The following is a 19,583-nucleotide window of genomic DNA, read 5'->3' as shown; positions in this document are numbered from 1 at the left end:
TTATTCATTCAAGTTTAGAAGAATGAGGGGTGATCTTACTGAAACACAAAATTTTGAGAGGGCTTGACAGGCTAGATGTGAAGACAATGTTTCCATTATTGTGGAAATCTCAAACTCAGCAACATAGTTACAGAAGAAGGGAACATTTATTGAAACCTGAGATGCAAAGGAATTTCTTCTTTCAGCAGGTAGCGATTGTTTAGAACACAAGAGAATTGTGAAAGGTAGATCACTGGAAGTATTTAAAGAAGGTGGTAGATAAGATTTTTGAAATAGAGAACTTGAGCGGTCTGAGAAGCTGGTATAGAAGAGGAGTTGAGTCCTGGGCAGGTCAGCCATCTCTTATCGGATGGTGAGGTAGGGTCAAGAGGTAGAACATCCAGATCCTGGTGCTATTTATGTTTTTGTCTGCTTGCTAGAACCGATAAGGAGTTTTATTGTGCTACATGGCCAAGCGAGCTGCTGACACAGAACAAGACTGAAATAATTTGCTCAATAAAACATTTCATGCGGCTTTATGGGATAAATAAAACTTTCATCTACTACTTTGCTGACATCAATCAAAATCTGCTCAATTGAAAGAAATACATGCAGTTCAGACAACTTTATGTCATTCTTCCCTTCAATGTATCAAGTATATCTTTGTTGTAATTCATTAAAGTATGTCTTTCTCAGGGACTTAAAATATGAAACAATACATAATACTGAAGTGTACAGCAGTGAGCACAATGTTCCAATTCCAAATTCTTTTAGATGGATCGGGAAAAATGCCTGCTACCTGCAGCTTCATCCTGAATATATTCAAATTGTTCCAGTCCTGAACCATTTCAGACTGTAGTTCGGATGCTCACATCTCTCACTATTTGGATTTTGTTTTGCGATTACATTCTAAAGTGCAAACTACAGACAAGAACATTGTATTTTTGAAAAAGGAATATGATAAAATTGGATAACTTCATAAACCATGATAATAAAATATTAATTGCTTGCTTCAGTTGAAAGGGTTCTTTATCTTGCTCATATATTTGAAGCCAAATTATTTGGACATACTTTCTTCAACAGATTGGCTAGTTTAGAAAATGTTTTCACTGTTACCTGTATAAATTTCAACCTCATATTTAGGTCATCAAGCTGGTGAGAAATCTTTGGAGAGAAAGAGACATTAAGCGGAGATAACTGACATCCCAGATCATTTAATATTTTGACTTCTTGTTTGACTGGGGCAATTTCTTCTTTAAAAACCTAATGGAGAGGAAGCGTATAAAATCTGAGAAACATCCTGAAATTAATGATTAAATGTTAATAAGAAATTAAGTTAAAACTAAAATCCTAATATTAAATATAATATACAAAAGCATCTGCTGGAAATGACATTTAATTAATAAAGATCTCGAGTTAAAAGTAACAGTGACGATGAAACTATCATAAATTATTTTAACAGAAAACTGAATTCACTAATCTATTCTTTCGGGAAGGGAATCTGCATCCCTTCACAATTCTGGTATCTGACTTCAAATTCACAGGAATATGGTTGACTCTCTACTGACTTCCAAAATGGCCTACCAAGCCATTCCTGGATGGGAAATGAATGTTAGCCTTGCTATCAGTGCCCTCATCCTGTGAAAGAATGCTTTAAAAAATGTGGATTTAATAAATGTAAAAGTAAGGAACAAAACAGGACAAATCAACTCAACAAGGCTTTGAAGGATAATACTACTTAGTCCTGTTCTTCTTTCTTACGTTACGTTCTCTCGCATGAAGGGTCGAGGCCCGAAATGTCAACTTTTGTGCTCCTGAGATGCTGCTTGGCCTGCTGTGTTCATCCAGCTCCACACATTGTTATCTCGCATTCTCTAGCATCTGCAGTTACCATTATCTCTCGCAAGCAAAGGTTGATGTGTTTCAAAACCCAATCTCAGATTTTGCAGGCAGTCCTTAACCTGAAAAAATACCAAATATGTACAAAGAAGAAAACTGGAGGTGAAACCATTCAAACAATTTTCATTGGCACAACAAATGTTCAAACTGTAAAAGCAGGTTAAGCACCTGTATATGAGGACACTGTACTCAAACTTTAAACAGACACTTACAGCCAACAAATGCGAGAAACATCCATTTCTTTCTGGATTACCAATTTTGCTGTTGAGAAAATAGGCCTAGACTTAGCAATGTAAATTCAAACAAGATAGCACCCTCTCAGATCTCAACACTCACAGTCATAGAGTTCTGTTTTCACAGGTTGGAGTATAATAGCATCAAGTACAATACACCAAATCTTCTTTGGTACCTTTTCCTTCCATAAAACTGCTTGTAATAGATGCGCACAGAATTCATTTTATACACATTTAAATGTTTCTAAGTTCAAGAGGCCAGTTCCAGCACTTCGACTTGCATCTTCTTCATCATCACAACAGAACAAAATAAAGACCCACTCTTTCTAAGTCACGTTTTCAATTGTTAGTGACAAGGTGAAGTGCGAGAACTGCTCACTCGATGTTAAAATCACTTAACTATGTACCTATATATTTCAATCCTGTGAAATATGTGGAATGAATTCGAGAAAAGGATTAATTTTTTTGCTCTGGGAGAGAGCTGGTACAGATAAAATAGGTTGAATGGCCTTCTCCCATGCTAAAAATGTCCATAACTGTTCTTGGCGCTGCTAAATTAAAGTGGGCATCCTTTCATTATGACTGTGAGGCGCAGCATGTTATGATAGATGGCATAATGGAGAAATCCTTTGTTATTAATAAACTTTTCAGCACGAGGCATCCTTCCGAAGTCAAATGTTCGACCTATGCCTGTTGCACTGACTTGGTTCCAAACACTTATAATGTGGAGGTGCTGGTGTTGGACTAGGATGGACAAAGTCAGAAGCCACATGGCATCAGGTTATAATCTGACAGGTTTATTTGAAATCACACAAGCTTTTGAAGTGCAGTCCCTTCATCACGTGCGGTCAGAGAGGAAAACACACAGGCACACAATTTATAAGCAGACAGATCAAAAGATCATACAACTGGTGTGAGTGGAGTGTCAGATAATAAGTCTTCATCCAGGATGTTTGTTTAGTTGCAGATATTTTGTTGAAGAAACACACAGCTTGTAGTCACAGTCAGTGTGGTGTGTTATAAATTCCTGGTTTTGAAATAAAGGTTAAAACTCTAAGACAGATTCTGAACACAAGCCTCTAAACTACAAGTCAGAGTCTGACCCGAGATGTCACCTTGTACATTCCAGTTGCGCTGCCTGAGTATCATGACAGCACAGCACTGACATTGACTATATAAACACTTTACTTGCTTATACAGGCTACCAAGAGTGTTAGAGAGTTATTATCTGACACTCCACTCAGGCCAATTCTATGATCTTTTGATCTCTCTGCTTATAAATTGTTTGTCTGTGTGGTCACCTCACCAACTGCACCTGATGAAGGGGCTGCACTCCAAAAGCTTGTGTGACTTGAAATGAGCCTGTTGGACAATAAGCTGGTGTCATGTGACTTCAAACAGTCATAGACTGTGTTTTCAGTCCTACCGTGACTTGACAAGAAGCCAACTTCTTAAAATTTAGAAAATGAGAAGTATGTCGAGCCTTGAGCCTTTAAAAAAGGAAATATTACAACCATAGTACAGTCAGACAGTAAAGACAGAAGGAATGATTTAATCAACTGTGTCTGACACCACACAATTAATCCCCCTGATGGAAGAAAGGTTGGCTGTGTTCTCTTTCTTCAGGAACATTCAGCTAATACCACCTTACTACTGCTTGTTTTATTCATCTGGTGTTCCATCCAATTCCTTTCAGTCTTGGTCAAACCTTCATGTAATTTATTTAAATTTTCAAGAAAATAAATTTAACTTTATATTCCACAATTTTAACATTTCCTTTGAAGGTTTGAATGGTTCACTTAGTACACTTCACATGTGGTGTTCATAATTGGAGAAGATGGTGGAAAAATCAAGATATATTAACAAGTAAACAAATGGCTAACTTCTGTTTTCTTGTCAGTAATGCCTTTTGAACAGAACATAAAGTTGCGGAACTATGTAGAGATAACAATTTAAAACTGGGAAGACCACTGTTTGTGGTCCCCACACCAACCTCTATTCACTGCCTACTGACTGCATTACTCCGCCTTGGCAACAATGTAATGTTACGCTTGTCTCAGCACAACCTTGGCATCTTGTTTATCCCACGATGAACGTCCGACCACACATTCATGCAATCCCTGAAGCTGTCTCTTTCCATCTTTTCAATCCTGCCTACCTGTCTCTTGTCTTGGCTCATTAGCAGTGAAACCTTCATCTGGAACTACTTCACTCTGGGCCTGACAATACCAATGCATTCCCTGCTGGAGTCCCACTTTTGCCCATTGAACACTTGAGGTCATCTAAAACTCCAGTGCATGAGTCTCATCTTGAACCAAGTCCTATTCTCTGTACTTTCCACCTAACTGATACTATTAACAGTAATTTTATTGAATTCTCATTTTTGTTCCTTGGCTATGCCTATCGCTACTTTGGTAATCCCCACCAATCCAACCATACTTGAGGATATCGGCACTCGTCTAATTACGTCCTCTTGCCCACTCTTGATTTCAAACGGCCCACTACTGGTTGCCAAACATTTAATTGTGTAGGCTTCAAACCCAAGAAGAGACTTCCTCCACCTTCAGCGAGCAAACTCGCATCCAGAACCTCAACCTGAGCACAAATCTTTCAAAACTCACTAACTTCCTACACCTCTTAGCCTCTGTACATTTCCTCTTTTAAGGCACTTTTTCAAACAATCCTCTTTGATCAAGCTCTTGATCATCTGAACTAACAACTTAATAAGGCTCAGTTGTATTCTGGGATCGTTAATACTCCTTTCAGATGTCTTCAAAGTATCCCTCCATTAAAGAGATTTTATAAGTGGTTGAAGTCATTGCCAAGCAGAGGGGGACGAATTGGGGAGTTATTTCAAAGAGCTATGATATGCCAAATGACCTCCTTCCACACTGGCCAACTCTGATTGCACAAAAACAAAAATGATTTTCAGACTTGGGAAGATCCTTCAAAAATGTCACAAGTAACCAGCTTTTGGGCAGAGTCAAGCTGCTGAGATGATAGACCAGGATTTAGGGGTACCAGGAGTGATAATATGCTGAACACAATCAAATTTTGAGGTTGTACAAGGATGTGGTCTTCAGCATTTTTGACACTTGGACCATCTTCCTTCCTTTCCACTGAACAAGTCAAATAGCGGCAGCACAATGTTGCATGGCCGCTCAAGCTTGCTCCACCATTGATGATGATTGTGGCTGGTCTTCCACATCAATTAAACTTTTGCTCATATCTCATCCGCTTTTCAAAACATCGATCTATTCAGTAGTATCCCTCTCGTGTAGTATCCCTCTCGCTAACTTCATGAGAATTCTATTCAAATTCCGTGGGCTGAACAGTTGGTTTGTGATGCAGAGTGATGCCCTGCAGAGAGGGCTCAATTGCCACACCAGTGACCTTACCACAAAGGATCTTCGCCTCAACCCCTTTACTTGCCCGAGGCATGGTGATTTCAGGTTAAATCATAACCAGTTGTGTCTCTCTAAGGAGTGGCCAAATGGCGTGGTCAGACTTCACCTTTAGTCCTGATAACATGGCAACAAGCAGATAACTCACTTGATGTCACTGACCAATAAAATCCTCAATTATACTCATATTACCAATGTGATATCATCAGAAGGCATGCTCAACTAAGTTTTAATTTACAAATTAAGTTAACAACCATTCAATCAATATTACTTCACTACTCATATTACTGATCGTCTCGATACAACATTGCGGTTACATCTGTTCATAAGTGAAGTGTAAAGTAATTGCACTTACTGTGGTTTTATCCATGTGATCCTGCAATGCGTCAATAAACAGGTCATTCACAGGTTGCCAATCAATGTGGACCCCCTCAGGTGTTATCACATGAGACTCAAGATCATCCAGAGCTTTCTGCAGTTCTTGAAGTTTCTCTAACGCCTTTTCCACCTTGTTCTGCCAGTTGCTCGCATGGGTTTTCAATTGCTCCCAATTTTCCTTCACGTCAATTGACTGCTTGCAGACAGCTTTGGCAATTCTCTGGGCTCTCTCTTCCGGGGTAGATTCTGGAAATATGAAGTGCAAATAATTTATCAACTATTCATGACTTGGATCTATAGAACTTAAGTGTTCTTTCTAAACCCCTTTCCTTTAAAAGGTCTCTGGACTTTCTCCTGAAATTGGGAATACATAGTATAAGACTAAAGATTTTATGACAGGCACATCAATGATAAATTCTGTAATTAGCTAGCAGGTCACGGAGCCATTAACGGGGAATCACGGAGAACCAATACAAAGCCGAATAAAATTCGGCCGATATTTGAAATTTATGACTACCAAGCAAACTTTAAAAAAGGAAAAGGATTAGAGTGACTAAACGGGTAAAATTCTCAACAAAAGATATGAAAAATCCTTTCAGGATATCTTTCATAGCTATGAAACAAACATCCAAAATAAACCAACTTTCATCTTTCAGGACAGGCAAGTTAGAATGACAAACCCTAAGTCTCCCCTGCATAGTTCTCTCCAGAACTCACTTAATGAGGTTGTTAAGACACATCGAGATCACAAAGTGTGCAGCTGGACGAACACAGCAGGCCAAGCAGCATCTCAGGAGCACAAAAGCTTAGATGTTGGGCTGAGACCTTTCATCAGAAAAGGGGAAGGGGGAGAGGGTTCTGAAATAAATAGGGAGAGAGGGGGAGGCGGATTGAAGATGGATAGAGGAGAAGATAGGTGGAAAGGAGACAGACAAGTTAAAGAGGTGTGGATGGAGCCAGTAGAGATGAGTGTAGGTGAGGAGGTAGAGAGCGGATAGGTCAGTCCGGGGAGGACGAACAAGTCAAGGAGACGGGACGAGGTTAGTCGGTACGAAATGGAGGTGCGGCTTGAGGTGGGAGGAGGGGATAGGTGAGAGGAAGAACAGGTTAGGGAGGTGGGACAAGCTGGGCTGGTTTTGGGATGCAGTTGGGCTCGTTTTGGGATGCAGTGGGGGAAGGGGAGACTTTGAAGCTTGTGAAGTTCACATTGATACCATTGGGCTGCAGGGTTCCCAAGCGGAATATGAGTTGCTGCTCCTGCCCCCTTCAGGTGGCATCATTGTGGCACTGCAGGAGGCCCATGATGGACATGCCGTCTAAGGAATGGGAGGGGGAGTTAAAGGAGTTAAAATGGTTGGCGACTGGAAGGTGCTGTTGTTGATTGCGAACCGAGCGGAGGTGTTCTGCAAAGCAAACATGAGATTTTTGTCTTCAACCTTGCACTCACTGGAGCACTGCAGCAAGCCTGAGACAGAGATTTTGGCCAGGGATCATGATGGGGTGCTCAAGTGACAGGCAATTGGAAACCTGGGGCCATTTTTATGGACAGAATATAGGTGTTCAGCCAAGTGGTTGGTCAGTCTGTGTTTCGTCTCCCCGATGCAGAGCGAGACAATATTGAGAGCAGTGAATACAGTAGACTAGATTGAGTGAAGTGTGGGTAAATCGCTGCTTCCCCTGGAAGCCTTGGATAGTGAAGCGGGAGGAAGTAAATGGGCAGATGTTATGCCTTCTGTGGTGGCATGCAAAGTGCTGTCGGGTTATGGGGAGGTGTTGTGAACGGATCAGGAGTGGACCGAGGTGTCCTGATGGAATGGTCCCTGCGGAAGGCTGACAAGGGAGGGGAGGGGAATATATGCCTGGTGGTGGGATCTTGTTAGAAATCGTGGCTGATGTTCTTCTCGATGTGGATATTGATGGGTTGGTCATTGAGGACCAGGGTACCTCATCAGGGGTGAGGCCAAAGTGTAGGACATGGGTTGGACATGGCCGAGAGCTCTGTCAACCACGAACGCAAGGAATGCTCAGTTGAGGAAGAATGCAGACATTTCGGAAGCCCTCCAACAGAAGACGATATCATGAGAACAAGTGGATCTGTCTGGACAGTCCTGTTTGAAGATTTTAGGAAGTAAGACTCTGTTGTTTGTCATAAAGGATATGGTTAAGTGATCATATTCAAACTGAAGAGACCAAGAATGTGAGCCTGCAGAATGGGTGGAGAACCATGCCTCTAGGAATTCCTCTGCGTGTCTACACTTGGCTTGGGCCACTATGGTTACCTTGTCCCAGTTTCATATGAGTGGCGTGATTCTCCACCCATAATGCAACCAACAAACAGATACAATTGGACCGCACATACAAACCCATACAGATCAAAACCCGAAATGACAGTACTCATGGTAACAGACCGGACAGTATAAATTCCAGACAGAGTAAAGTAACATTGTTTCGTTGGAGGCTCTACTGGTGATGTCACCAATCATGGTGACGAAACGTCTCAATGAAAACAAGCCAGCTCGGCGAGCAAGTCAACAACCTCAATTTGAGCTACCTTGTTCAAGTGTTTCATTTTTGATCTTGAATGTTAAATCTCGCTCCAACACAGGGACGGAGGATTACTGTTAACAGCTGCATTCTAACTAATTCAAATCGAATCATTGTTTTGACCAGTCCAGAGATGTGCAGGTTAGGTGGATTGGGAATGCTGAATTACCCACATTGCCCACATACGTGTAGGTTAGGTATATTAGCCATGGGAAATGCAGGCTGACAGGGATAGAGTAGGGAATGGGGATGGGTCTGGGTGGGATGCTCTTTGTAGGGTTGCTGTGGACTTCTTGAACTGAATGGCCTGATTCCACACTGGGGATTCTATAAAACTAGGTTTTACTGAATTAGTGAGAAAGTGAGTTTATCAATTGCTAAACGCAAGAAGTCATAAGGCACCACAAATACACACAAGTTAGAAACAAGAAATTAGCTCAAAAAACATAACCGTTAAGAGGGATACGGATAGTTCAGCCTTTGGATTGTTTGTGAGGAATAGAAAGTGGGATGTTGTGGCCACTACATTGGGCGATCCCCGGAATGCTTATGTGAATTCAGCAGTTAATTTTGAGATTCTTGTTGAAACTTTTGACCTTGGTTCCTTTTTGACATTGCCCTGGTTTGCAGAGCTCAGAGCAAGAGATTTTCTTTTCTTCTTACCTGCAGCAGAGGCCTATGAAATGGCTGTCCTAGAACTGTGACCTCCACAACTCCGTAGACCACACGAGCATAGTCGCCCAGGAATACACACACACTGACATTAAAGAACTATTGGGATAACAATACTCAGCATGGGACTGGAAAAGACTGCATGTAGAAACAGAAAACAGCTGTAAATAGTGTCAAGAGGTGAAATAAAGTTATAAATCAAAATTAATGACTCTTTGCTTGCGTGCTCATTGTATTCAGAACAAAATCAACAAATTCGTAGCACACATACAGGTTGACGGGCATGATTTGAGAGCTATTACAAAGACATGGTTATAAGGCGATCAACACTGGAGGTAAATGTGCAGGGCTACGTGACATTCCAAAAAGACAGGCAAGAGGGAAACTGACTAAGCGATGAAATTACTGTGAGAACAAGAAACGATCTTCAATCGGAAGACATAGAATCCAATTTTATTTATTTGCTAATGGGAGGACGACATCACTAGCTCGGCAGTGTTTATTGTCCATCCCGAATTGCCCAGGGGACAGTTCAGAGTCAATCATCTGGCTGTGGGTCTGCAGTCACATGTAGGCCAGACCATGTAAGGATGGCAGTTTCCTTTCCGAAAGGACATCAGTGAAGCAGGTGGGTTTTTCTGACATTTGACAATGGATTCATGGTCATCATTAGATTCTTCATTCATGATTTTCTTTTGTATTCAATTCAAATTCCACCACCTGCTGTGCTGGGATTTGAACACAGGTCCCCAGAATGTTATCTAAGTCTCTGAATTAACAGTCCAGCAATAATACCACTCGGCTATTTCCTCCCCAACCTTGGAACAAGAAAACCTGTAGTTGACTCCCACATGGGGAAAAACACTGAACCAGGAGCTTCTTAAACGGGGTGATCGCCTCTCCTTACATTTTAAGATAGCTATGAATAATCAGGACCTTGGGGGAAGCTACGAAATTGTGGGAAGGAAAATTACATCAGTATTAGGTAGGAGCTGAGCAGTATTAATTGGGAGGAGCTTTGATTGAACAAGTCGGCATTTGATACGCGGGAGATATTTAAAGACCTACTGATCAGCGTTCAGAACTGGCCTATTCCAGGGAAGGAGGAATGACAAGGATGGCAATCTAAGGACATATGGACAGAAGAAATAAAGGAGTAGGTCATCTGTCTCTTCCAGCTCGCTCCGCCATTCAATAAGGTCATCGCTGATCTTTTTGCGGACTCAGTTCCACTTACCCTCCCATTCACCATAACACTCAATTCCTTTCCTGTTCAAAGATCTATCTGTCTTGGCCTTTAAAACATTCAACCAGGGAACCTTGACTGTTTCACTGAGCAGAGAATTCCACAGATTCACAACCCTTTGGATGAAGAAGCTCATCCTCAACTCAGTCTTCAAACTGTTCACCCTTATTTTGAGGCTGTGCTGCCTGGTTGTAATTTCACCCATCAGCGGAAACAACTTCCGTGTTTCTTTCCTATCTATTTCTTTCATCATTTTAAAAGGTGCTATTAGAACACCCCTCATTCTTCGAAGTCTCAGAGAGTGCAATCCAAGTCTCCTCAATCTCTCCCCATACAGCAACATTTTCAATTGTGGAATCAATCTTGTGAAGCTCCTTTGCACCCCCTCCACTGCCAGCACATCCTTTCTCAAGTGAGGAGACTAAAACTGTACAAACTATTCGACATCAAGCCTCACCAGCACCCTATACAACTTAAGCATCCCCTCCCGATTTTTAAACTCAATTCCTTTGCTGTTCAAAGATCTGTCTGTCTTGGCCTTTAAAACATTCAACCGGGGAATAGCAGCATGCTACAATTTTTCACCATTTAACTAATACTCCATTTTGCCCTAATTGCTACCAAAATGGAGTCTCACATTTACCATCGTTGCACTCCATCTGCCATTGTCCATTCACTGACACTTTCTGCGTCCTTCTGCAGATGTTCATTATCCTTTTCACACAACACTAAAATGAGTGGTAGAGTAATCTGTGAACTGTAACTGAACATAGAAGAACACAACGCAGAACAGGCCCTTCGGCTCTCCATGTTACGCCGACCTGTGAACTAATCGAAGCCCATTCCCCTGCACTATCCTATTGTCAAACATATGCTGATCCAAGGGCTGTTTAAATGCCCCTCATGTGGCTGAGTTAACTTCATTGGCAGGCAGGGCATTCCACGCCCTTACCACTCTCTGAGTAAAGAACCTGCCTCTGACATCTGTCTTAAATCCATCACCCCTCAATGTGTAGCTGCACCCCCTTGTACAAGCTGAAGTCATCATCCTCGGAAAAAGACTCTCACTGTGCACCCTATCTAATCCACTGACCATCTTGTATATCTCTATTAAATCCCCCTGAGCCTCCTTCTCTCCAATGAGAAGGGACCCAAGTTCCTCAGCCTTTCTTCATGAGACCTTCGCTCCAGACCAGGCAACATTCTGGTAAATCTCCTCTGCACCTGTTCCAACGATTCCACATCCTTCCTGTAATGGAGCGACCACGCAATATTCGAACCGAGGCCGCACTAGCGTTTTGTAGAGTTGCAGCATGACATCACGTCTCCGCAACTCAATCCCTCTACCAATGAAACCTAAAACACCATCAGACTTCTGAACAGCACTATCAACCTGGGTGGCAATTTTCAGGAATCTATGTAGATGGACACCAAGATCCCTCTGCTCATCTACACTGCCAATAATCTTTCCGTTGACCCGGTGTTCTGCCTTCCTATTATTCCTCCCAAAGTGAATCACCTCACATTTATCCATATTAATCTCCATTTGCCAAATTTCGGGACAATTCTGCAGTTTATCCAAGTCTCCCTGCAACCTGCAACATTCTTCCACACTGTCCACCACTCCACCGACTTTAGTGTCATCTGCAAACTCACAAACCCATCCACCAATTCCTGCGTCCAAGTCATTTATACAAATGACAAACAGCAGTGGTCACAAAACAGATCCTTGAGGCACACCACGCGTAACCGGACTCCAGGCTGAATATTTTCCATCAACCACCACTTGTTGCCTTCTTACCGAAAGCCAGTTTCTAATCCAAATGGCTAAATCTCCCTCAATCCCGAGCCTCTGTATTTTCTCCGAGAGCCTACCATGGGGAAACTTATCAAAGACTTTACTGAAGTCCATGTACACCACGCCAACTGCCCGACCCTCATCCACATGTTTGGTCACCTTCTCAAAAAACTCAGTGAGGTTTGTGAGACACGACCTGCCCTTGACGAATCCATGCTGACTATCTCCAATCAAGTTGTTGCTTGTTGGATGATTATAAATCCTGTCTCTTATAATCCTTTCCAAAATTTTTCCTGCAACACACCTAAGGCTCACAGGTCTATAATTGCCTGGGTCATTCCTACTGCCCCTCTTGAACAAGGGCACAACATTTGCAATCCTCCACTCCTCTGGTACGAAACCTGTAGATAATGAGGACTCCAAGATCAAGGCCAAAGGCTCCACCACCTCCTCCCTAGCATCCCAGACAATCCTCGGAAAAATCCTATCAGGCCCAGGGGCTTTACCTACCGTCACACGTTGTGGAATTGATGACACTTCCTCCTTACTAACCTTAACCCTTTCAATTCTAGTAGCCTCTAACTCAGTCACCTCCTCTACAATATTCTCCTGTCCCTCAGTGAAAACAGATGAGAAACATTAATTTAGCACCTCTCCAATCTCCACAGCGTCCACACACAACTTCCCACTTCTGTCTTTGACTGGCCCTATGCCTACCCAAGTCATCCTCTTATTCCTCACATACCTATCGAAAGCTTTCGGGGTCTCCTTTATTTACCTGCCAGTGTCTGCTCGTGTACCCTCCTTGCTCTTCTTAACTCTCTCTTTAAATCCTTCCTAACTAATCTGTAGCTCTCCATCACCTCATGTGAACCATCTGGTCTCATCGTCACATCAGCCTCCCTCTTCTGCTGAACAAGAGATACAATTTTTTTAGTAAACCACGGTTCCCTTAGCTGATCGCTTCCTCCCTGCCTGACAGGGACGTACCTATCAAGGACACGCAATATCTGCTCCTTAAACCAGCTCCACAATTCAATTGTCCCCATTGCCCTGCATTTTGCTAACCCATTCTATGCCTCCTTAGTCTTGCCTAATCGCACTACAAGGGAGGAATGGAGAAGCCGATAGTGAAGGGGACTATCAGAGGTTACAGCAGAACATAGGTAGACTGGAGAGTTGGGCAGATAAATGGCAGATGGAGTTCAATCCGGGCAAATGCAGGGTGATGCATTTTGGAAGATCAAATTCAAGGACGAACTATACAGTAAATGGAAAAGTCTTGGGGAAAATTGATGAACAGAGAGATCTGGGTGTTCAGGTCCATTGTTCCCTGAAGGTGACAACGCAGGTCAATAGGGTGGTCTCGAAGGCATATGGCATACTTTCCTTCATTGGATGGGGTATTGAGTACAAGACTTGCCAAGGTCATGTTGCAGTTGTATCGGACTTTGGTTTGGCCACATTTGGACTACTGTGCACAGTTCCAGTCGCCACATTACCAAAAGGATGTGGATGCTTTGGAGAGGGTGCAGAGGAGGTTCACCAGGATGCTGCCTTGTATGGAGGGTGCTCGCCATGAAGAGAGGTTGAGTAGACTAGGATTATTTTCATGAGAAAGATGGAGATTGGGGGGGACCTGATTGAGGTCCACAAAATCATGAGGGTATAGACAGGGTGAACAGCAAAAAGCTTTTTACCCCCAGAGTGGAGGACTCAATTACGAGGGGTCATGAGTTCAAAGTGAGAGGAGCAAAGTTTAAGGGACATATGCATGGAAAGTTCTTTACACAGAGGTTGGTGGGCACCTGGAACGTGTTGCCAGCGGAGGTGGGAGACGCAGACACGTTAGCGTCTTTTAAGATATATTTGGACAGGCACGTGGATGGGCAGGGAGCAAATGGACACAGACCGTGAGAAAATAGGTGACAGGTGAGACAGAGGATCTTGATCGGCGCAGGCTTGGAGGGCTGAAGGACCTGTTCCTGTGCTGTAATTTTCTTAGTTGTTTTGACTGACTAGAGGGAGCGAGGGAGGGAGGAATGGATGGCTGGTGGGAGGGAGCGAGGGAGGGAGGGAGGGAGGGAGCGAGGACTGACTGGAAGAAGGAATGGATGAATGGAGGGAGCAAGAGGAAGGGGGGGCAAAGGGGCAGGAGGAGGAGGGGGGGCAAGGGGCAGGAGGAGGAGGGGGGGCAAAGGGGCAGGAGGAGGAGGGGGGGCAAAGGGGCAGGAGGAGGAGGGGGGGCAAAGGGGCAGGAGGAGGATGGGGGCAAAGGGGCAGGAGGAGGAGGGGGGGCAAAGGGGCAGGAGGAGTGGGGGCAAAGGGGCAGGAGGACGAGGGGGCGGGGGGGCAAAGGGGCAGCAGGAGGGGGGCAAAGGGGCAGGAGGAGGGGGGGAACGGAGGAAGGGAGATGAACACAGCAGACAGGCTGACATCAGCTTCCCTGGCCTCTGATGCTGCATGTCCTGCTGTTTCATGCTCATGAACACCTCGTTACCTCCCATTCTCTTTTGTTTGTGTTTTATCACTCTTCCTCCCTCACTCTGATTCTCTCCCCCTCTCTCACCTCTGCTGGCCCTAATTTCACTCCCTTGTCATGCTCCTTTATTTCCATCTTTCTGTCCCTTTTCTCTCTCCCACCACAAACTCTCTCTCTCTCACTCTGGCTTTATTCACAGGGGGAGAGAGTACAAGAGCAAAGGAAACCAAAGCACGCAGCGCCTTCGGCTGAGAGAGAAATGAAGCACTGCCGGAGATTTTCCAAACCCTGACACAGGGGTTGCCTCTCTCTCTCTCTCGACAGTCTCTGTGACTGCCCCATCAAACCCCGCACCCATTCCCTTCCCATGGTGTCTCACCACAAACCCACCTCCGGGTAGAAATGCAAACACAAGTTGCTGAAAATGCTCAGCATCTGTGAAGAAAAAGTACCGAGATAACGTTTTGGATGCGATGACCCTTTCCCTCAGAGCTCCGGCTAGAAATGCTCCAGCCTCTGAGACAGGGTCCCCTTGTAGTCGGAGAGCTGCGGGTCGATCTCGGCTGGTCGCTTGGTGCAGGGCATCAAGAGCTCCCCATAGCCCCTGGAAGGGGTCTGTTCAGCCCCTAACCTTATACTGACCCTGGTTCTGTCCTTCCCTCATCCCCAGGAGCCCCTCCTGCCTTCCCACCTTGTCGTCGGAGTGCTGTGCGATAAAGATCCTACTTCCCACAGCGGCGGGGTGAGGGAGCATCCCCTCACTCCGAAAACACCTTCTCCCATCTCATCTTGTGGCAGTAGCTGTTCAGCTGCAGAAAGCAGCTCTGCCCGTGACCCCAAACCTCCCTACAACACCCCTCTCCTAAACCGACCCTTTTGCAGTAGCTGTAAGCCATTCAGTCACTGGGCTGTACAATAGTGACTCTCACCATGTCCTCTCACTTCCAGGACGGCTATCCTCGAAACCCCACCCCATTCCAACCCCCTCCTTCCCTTTACCTTGTAGTACGAGAGCAGTAGGCTGTTCGGCTACGGAAACCCGCGCAGGGCTGTATAATAGACACCCTCCCAATGTCCCCAGCCTTCCCTCACCCGAGGAGGGCTATTCTCACCCCCAAAACATACATTCCCAACCCCTCGCCTTGTGATAGGAGCGGCGCAGGATGTGAAACAGGGACCGTGCTCATGTCCCCAGTCCTCCCTTCACCCCAAACCCCGCTCTCACCTTGCAGTAGGAGATAGTTTTCGGCTACTCAGCCCCGGAAGGCGTCGCGGACCCTAGGCCGGGTGCTCGGGGAGCGCAGGCTCGGTGCCAGGCAGCTGTTCAGGCAGGTAGCTGTGCCCAGGAGCCGGGCGAAGAGGCCTTCTCCCACCTCGGATCCCCGCTCCCGGCAAAGGCGGCGCAGGGCTGAGCCACTGAGCAGCGAGCGCTCCGGCAGCCCGGATGCCTGCTCCTAGCCCGGTGGTCATGCTGGAGGCCGCTGGAGAACAGGAGGTTGTAGGGGTCCAGGAGCGTGGTGCGATGATCCCCGCTGCCGAACCGCTGGGTCCTCAGCCCACTCCTGGGTAAAGGGATCCAGACAGCGGACTCATCGCCGAGGCAGAGTCGGGGGGTGGGAAAAGGCGTGAGTAGGACCAGGAGAGGAAGGGGATTGACTGAAAGGGAGAAAGAGACAGTGTGTGTGTGTGTGTGTGAGAGAGAGAGAGAGAGAGGGGGGGGGGGGATTAGAAATGCAGTCTGATTGCGGATGGGTTGGGTTCAAACAGAGATCTTTAAACTTTGTTCGAAAGAAACTCACAACGCTCCCTGCTGAGCGGGTGGAGAGGCTCGGCTAGAGAGTAAGAGAGATGGAGGAAAAGGCGGGGGGAGGAAAAGGCGGGGGGAGGGGCGGCGCAGAGTGGGTGGGGGGTCGACGGAGAGAGAGAAAGGCAGAAGCACATACAGAGGGAGGCAGAGACAGAGAGGGGCACACACACACAAAGACCAAAGAGACAGTGAAAGAGAAGGAGAGAGACAGAGAAGTGCACAGCGAGAGAGAGAGAGACACAGACAGACAGAGAGTGAGGCGCACACACACAGAGATGGAGAGACAGAGATTGTGTGTGTGGTGGGGGGTGGGTCTGGAGCAAATGAGAGAGGGGGAGGGGGAGGGGGAGGGGGAGGGGGAGGGGGAGACAAAGAGACAGAGTCGCAGAGTTGTACAGCAGGGAAACAAACCCTTCAGGCCGACCAGATATCGTAACTGACTAGTTCCATTTGCCAGCATGTTGCCCATATCCCTCCAGACCCTTCCTATTCATGTGTCCATGCAGGTGACTTTTAAATACTGTGAGTATAATAGCCTCTGGCAGTTCATTCCATACACAAACTACACCAGGGAGGACACATTGGCTCCAAATCCATCTCCCATCCTCTGAGAGAAAGAACAGGAAATGACATCACCAACCCAAGGAAACCGAAACACTTGAAGAGAAAGCGGGACCGAACTCCAGCGCTTCACCGGAGGCTCACTGATGATTTTACCTGGAATGGTGACGAATCATCTGAAAACTAACCTTCCAGCTCATTGAGCAATCTTACATCCAGAACCTGAACCCTGAGCTACAAATCTTCTCAAAACTCGATAATGCTTTGCCACTTGATTAACAGATGCATCCTATTTTTAAAAAAAAATAAAGTTTTCTTGCTGGATGTATGACTGACTGATCAATGTTTGTTGTCCTTCCTTAACTGAGCCTTGGGAACTCTGCAGCCCAATGCTATCAATGTGGATTTCACAAGCTTCAAAATCTCCACTCCCACCACTGCATCCCAAAACTAGCCCATCTCGTCCCCACCTCCCTAATCTGTTCTTCCTCTTACCCATCCGCTCCTCCCAGCTCAAGCCAAGCCCCATTCCCTACCTATGAAGCTCCTCCCACCCCCTTGACCTGTTCGTCCTCCCCAGAGTGACCTATCCCCTCCCTCCCTCCCCACCTACACTCACCTCTAATGGCTTCATGTCCAGCCCCTTAAGACCACAAGATACAAGTCGAAGTTGGGCCATTCGGCCCATGAAGTCCACTCCGCCATTTAAATCATGGATGATGGGCATTTCAACACCACTTCCCTGCACTCTCCCCGCAGCCCTTGATTCCTTTTGAGATCAAGAATTTGTCGATCTCTGCCTTGAAGGCATCCAACAACCCGGCCTCCATGCACTCTGCAGCAATGAATTCCACAAGCCCACCACTCTCTGGCTGAAGAAATGTTGTCTCATTTCAGTTTTAAATTTACCCCCTCTAATTTTAAGTCTGTGCCCACGGGTCCTCGTCTCCCCTCCTAACGGAAACAACTTCCGAGCGTCCACCCCTTCTAAACCATTCATTATCTTGTAAGTTTCTATTAGATCTCCCCTCGACCTTCTAAACTCTAATGAGTACAATCCCAGGATCCTCAGCCGTTCATCATACGCTAAACCTACCATTCCAGGGATCATCCATGTGAATCTACGCTGGACACGCTCCAGGGCTAGAATGTCCTTCCTGAAGCATGGGGCCCAAAATTGGACACAGTATTCTAAATGGGGCCTAACGAGAACCTTATAAAGCCTCAGAGGCACATTGCTGCTTTTATATTCCAACCCTCTTGAGATAAACGACATTACATGCGCTTTCTTAATTACTGACTCTAGGGACTATTAACGTTGTCCTACTATGAACAAACGGAGAGAGGAACAGACCAAGAAATTTATGGCCAGTCAGAATAATCTCAGCACTGGAGAAGCTATAAAGAGGCATTCTTAGGGGTAGAATGTACTTGCATGAATTAATCAGGGATAGTCAGTATGGATTTGTTAAGATGAGGTCACATTTCAGAAATTTGATCCTTTTTTGAGGAGATGTTGGAGTGTTGATGAGCTTATGCATTTGATGTGGACTTAGTAAAGCCCGCCTTGGCAGAGTGATCAAGAAAACAGCAGTCAACGGGATCAAAGGCAAAGAGGCACACTGGAGCCAAAACTGGCTGAGGCAGAGAGCACAGGGTGATTGACGGTAGAGAGATATCTATCTGACAGGATGTTTGCTTTGAGTGGGGTTGTGCAGGGCTTGCCACAAGGGCCCTTGAAATTTGTCAATGAGATTCATCATTTCAGCTTAAACACAGAGTGTATGACCGTGTCGCTAGCAAATCACTAATTCAGTGAGGAGGATATCGGTGGAATGGTCATGTAAATAACAGCCATGGGATCAAAGGCAAAGTGGCACACTGGATCTAAAATTGGTTGACAGGCAGGATGAATAAACTTCAGGAGGAGATCAACTGACTGGTCAGCTGGGCACAGCAATTGGAACTCAACCAGGAAAAATGTGGGCTAACGAACTCTGGAGGGCTAACAAGGCCTAATGGGTGGTGACCAAAACGCCACACACGACTCCAGCTGTGGCCGAAACAAACTTTTAAACAGCTCCAAAGTGACCTCCCCATTCTTAGAATCTACGCCACGACTGATAAAGGGAGATGTCCCATATGTCTTTGTAACAACCCTTACTAGCCTGTCCTGACCCCTTCAGGAATTTATGAACAAGCACCCCAGCATCCCTTTTCTCCTCTAAGCTTCCCAGTGTCCTGCTATGCATTAGATTTAGATTTAGGTTTTATTATCACATGTATTCAATACACGGTACAAGAGTACAATGTCACCTCAGATGGTGTCATCTCAGGGACAAAGTACCTTGGTACGAAATTTTAGTTGCAGAAGTAGAAAAGGTATCCATCCTTCTTTACTCAGAGTCGTAGGGGAGTGGAATGCAATGCCGGAGAGGGTAGTGAAGTCAGCCTCATTAGGGGCATTTAATTGGCTATTAGACAAGCAAATGGATGACAATATAAGGTAGGGGTGGAGGTTAGATAGACCTTAGGATGAGGGTAAAAGTTTGATACAACATCGTGGGCCGAAGGGCCTGT

At 45.3% G+C, this 19,583-nt stretch overlaps 1 long non-coding RNA gene across 6 annotated transcripts in view; it reads right to left on the bottom strand.

Moving 5' to 3' along the window:
• LOC132208464 (uncharacterized) overlaps positions 1-17,213 on the bottom strand; it is a 32,658-nt gene extending 15,445 nt beyond the window's left edge. For 3 of the 6 annotated variants that reach the window (XR_009444558.1, XR_009444561.1, XR_009444562.1), the window contains exons 1-5: positions 15,861-16,500; positions 9,101-9,247; positions 5,871-6,139; positions 1,741-1,940; positions 1,096-1,242 (exon numbers count right to left, since the gene is read on the bottom strand). This is a non-coding gene — a long non-coding RNA (uncharacterized LOC132208464). Of the gene's footprint in view, positions 1-885; positions 901-1,095; positions 1,243-1,740; positions 1,941-5,870; positions 6,140-9,100; positions 9,248-12,931; positions 14,225-15,860; positions 16,501-16,853 lie in introns of those variants that run through there. The other 3 variants (XR_009444563.1, XR_009444560.1, XR_009444559.1) reach the window with 3 other exon arrangements.
• Positions 17,214-19,583: the final 2,370 nt, after the last annotated feature.

The sequence above is a fragment of the Stegostoma tigrinum genome, unplaced genomic scaffold, assembly GCF_030684315.1.
Source record: "Stegostoma tigrinum isolate sSteTig4 unplaced genomic scaffold, sSteTig4.hap1 scaffold_408, whole genome shotgun sequence".
Classification (NCBI taxonomy): domain Eukaryota; kingdom Metazoa; phylum Chordata; class Chondrichthyes; order Orectolobiformes; family Stegostomatidae; genus Stegostoma; species Stegostoma tigrinum.
The sequence above is the reverse complement of the archived record's forward strand: the minus strand, read 5'-3'. Positions and strand labels throughout refer to the sequence as shown.